General features: G+C 50.7%; 1 non-coding gene across 1 annotated transcript; it reads right to left on the bottom strand.

Annotated features, from left to right (window-relative positions):
* Positions 1–2,370: 2,370 nt before the first annotated feature.
* Trnat-ugu lies at positions 2,371–2,445 on the bottom strand. Its single transcript has one exon. It is a non-coding gene; the product is annotated as a tRNA-Thr (tRNA).
* Between the last annotated feature and the right edge of the window lie 1,398 nt (positions 2,446–3,843).

Below are 3,843 nucleotides of genomic sequence, written 5' to 3'. Positions count from 1 at the left end.
GTTCTCGCACAGTATATCTAAATCTAAAATACAATTAGTGACCAGGTTTTGGGCGACGAGGAGCGGCCATTGTACGATGCCATTACCTACATTGGCTGTCGCAAATACGTGTCTCTTAACCCTAGAAGACTTATTGCCTATGGGAGTTAAAATTTTACAGTTCTGGACAGGATACTCTGGTACGAGTTCAAATTCAAACATTTCCTTGTAAAAATTATAGGACAAGACACTAACAGCCGCTCCTGTCTCCAAAATAATAGTAGTGGGAATACCACCCACAACATCAGTAGTTAAAGCCAAAACAATTTCATTGGTCGGTGAACGGCATTTTGTGTTCTCTTGTAACAGTTCATCAGACAAGTTTTCGTCATGATAATACCTTATGAATAATAATCGTTTCTGTATACAACTGTCAGGTACATCTTCATTGTGCCGTTCCACAGTGGGTGTGCCAAATAATAAATTTGAATTGAAGTCGCCGCCAAAATCTTCCACAGCCATGCACTGGGGCACAGTAGTGGCTGTTTTTACTCTGACGTCGTCACTTTTGTGGTGGGTGGAAGCACAGACGGAGGTGGAGTATCACTAGTTACTTCGATAATACACTCCTGGAAATTGAAATAAGAACACCGTGAATTCATTGTCCCAGGAAGGGGAAACTTTATTGACACATTCCTGGGGTCAGATACATCACATGATCACACTGACAGACCCACAGGCACATAGACACAGGCAACAGAGCATGCACAATGTCGGCACTAGTACAGTGTATATCCACCTTTCGCAGCAATGCAGGCTGCTATTCTCCCATGGAGACGATCGTAGAGATGCTGGATGTAGTCCTGTGGAACGGCTTGCCATTCCATTTCCACCTGGCGCCCCAGTTGGACCAGCGTTCGTGCTGGATGTGCAGACCGCGTGAGACGCCGCTTCATCCAGTCCCAAACATGCTCAATGGGGGACAGATCCGGAGATCTTGCTGGCCAGGGTAGTTGACTTACACCTTCTAGAGCACGTTGGGTGGCACGGGATACATGCGGACGTGCATTGTCCTGTTGGAACAGCAAGTTCCCTTGCCGGTCTAGGAATGGTAGAACGATGGGTTCGATGACGGTTTGGATGTACCGTGCACTATTCAGTGTCCCCTCGACGATCACCAGTGGTGTACGGCCAGTGTAGGAGATCGCTCCCCACACCATGATGCCGGGTGTTGGCCCTGTGTGCCTCGTCGTATGCAGTCCTGATTGTGGCGCTCACCTGCACGGCGCCAAACACGCATACGACCATCATTGGCACCAAGGCAGAAGCGACTCTCATCGCTGAAGACGACACGTCTCCATTCGTCCCTCCATTCACGCCTGTCGCGACACCACTGGAGGCGGGCTGCACGATGTTGGGGCGTGAGCGGAAGACGGCCTAACGGTGTGCGGGACCGTAGCCCAGCTTCATGGAGACGGTTGCGAATGGTCCTCGCCGATACCCCAGGAGCAACAGTGTCCCTAATTTGCTGGGAAGTGGCGGTGCGGTCCCCTACGGCACTGCGTAGGATCCTACGGTCTTGGCGTGCATCCGTGCGTCGCTGCGGTCCGGTCCCAGGTCGACGGGCACGTGCACCTTCCGCCGACCACTGGCGACAACATCGATGTACTGTGGAGACCTCACGCCCAACGTGTTGGGCAATTCGGCGGTACGTCCACCCGGCCTCCCGCATGCCCACTATACGCCCTCGCTCAAAGTCCGTCAACTGCACATACGGTTCACGTCCACGCTGTCGCGGCATGCTACCAATGTTAAAGACTGCGATGGAGCTCCGTATGCCACGGCAAACTGGCTGACACTGACGGCGGCGGTGCACAAATGCTGCGCAGCTAGCGCCATTCGACGGCCAACACCGCGGTTCCTGGTGTGTCCGCTGTGCCGTGCGTGTGATCATTGCTTGTACAGCCCTGTCGCAGTGTCCGGAGCAAGTATGGTGGATCTGACACACCGGTGTCAATGTGTTCTTTTTTCCATTTCCAGGAGTGTATTTATATTTGGGTACTGTTTATTCCAGTCTCTGAACTGTGGCGGTCGTTGGGTTTTCATGTTTTGACTCATCTGCAGGTTCACAGAAGCATTCTAGTTCTGAGTTTTCGGCGGTAATTGCCACTGGCCCCTATTATTGTTTTGCTGCGGTGGTGTCGCAGTGTTTTGATACTGGGCAGCGTGGTTGACGTTACTCCAGGTCTGTTACTGGTTTGCTGGGGATTGATAGTTATTTTTGTTTCTCTTAAAGTTTTTGTTACCATTCTTATAATTATTATTACCATGAAATGAATACCCGTAGCTGCGTACAGGCGTTGATATAAAACGGGGACAGTTGAAAATATGTGCCCCGACTGGGACTCGAACCCAGGTTCTCCTGCTTACATGGCAGACGCTCTAGCCATCTGAGCCACCGAGGGCACAGACGACAGGGCGACTCTAGGGACACCTCCTCCACGCCTCCCGTGAGACCCACATTCGCAACTTATTGTCCCGCACTATATTCATAGTGCCCCTGCCCATCATATTACTCGCTGCTTTACCGCCGATTCCCGTAAGAGTTGGGGCACTGTTTGTGCATCCGCACAGAAGAAGATGGTGTAATGTCCGGTGATCCTTAACTAATATATATATACACTACTGGCCATTAAAATTGTTACACCAAGAAGAAATGCAGATGATTAACGGGCGTTCATTAAACAAATACATTACACTAGAACTGAGATGTGATTACATTTTCACGCTAATAGGATGCATGGATCCTGAGAAATCAGTACCCAGAACAACCACCTCTGGCCGTAATAACGGCCTTGATACGCCTGGGCATTGAGCCAAACAGAGCTTGGATGGCGTGTACAGGTACAGCTGCCCATGGAGCTTCAACACGATACCACAGTTCATCAAGAGTAATGACTGGCGTATTGTGACGAGACAGTTGCTCGGCCACCATTGACCAGACGTTTTCAACTGGTGAGAGATCTGGAGAATGTGCTGTCCAGGGCAGCAGTCGAATATTTTCTGTGTCCAGAAAGGCCCGTACAGGACCTGCAACATGCGGTCGTGCATTACCCTGCTGAAATGTAGGGTTTCGCAGCGATCGGATGAAGGGTAGAGCCAGTATGGCGGTGACGAATACACGCCTCCAATTTGCATTTACCGCGATGTCGCCAAACACGGATGCGACCATCATTATGCTGTAAACAGAACCTGGATTCATCCGAAAAAATGACGTTTTGCCATTCGCGCACCCAGGTTCTTCGTTGAGTACACCATCGCAGGCGCTCCTGTCTGTGATGCAGCGTCAAGAGTTACCGCAGCCACGGTCTCCGAACTGATACGAGCAAACGTCGTCGAACTGTTCGTGTTAGTGTTGTTATCTTGCAAACGTCCTCATCTGTTGGCTCAGGGATCGAGTCGTGGCTGCACGATCCGTTAAAGTCATGCGGATAAGATGCCTGTCATCTCGACTGCTAGTAATACGAGGCCGTTGGGATCCAGCACGGCGTTCTGTATCACCCTCCTGACCCTACCGATTCCACATTCTGCTAACAGTCATTGGATCTCTACCAACGCGGGCAGCAATGTCGCGATACGATAAACCTCAATCGCGATAGGCTATAATCCGACCTCTATCAAAGTCCGAAACGTGATGGTACGCATTTCTCCTCTTTACACGAGACATCACAACAACGTTTCACCACGCAACGCCGGTCGTCTGCTGTTAGAGAAATCGGTGGGAAACTTTCCTCATGCCAGCACGTTGTAGGTGTCGCCACCGGCGCCACCCTTGTGTGAATGCTCTGAAAAGCTAATGATTTG

The sequence above is a fragment of the Schistocerca piceifrons genome, chromosome 9 (assembly GCF_021461385.2).
Source record: "Schistocerca piceifrons isolate TAMUIC-IGC-003096 chromosome 9, iqSchPice1.1, whole genome shotgun sequence".
Taxonomy (NCBI): Eukaryota; Metazoa; Arthropoda; class Insecta; order Orthoptera; family Acrididae; genus Schistocerca; species Schistocerca piceifrons.
This window is presented reverse-complemented; position numbering and strand designations above follow the sequence as displayed.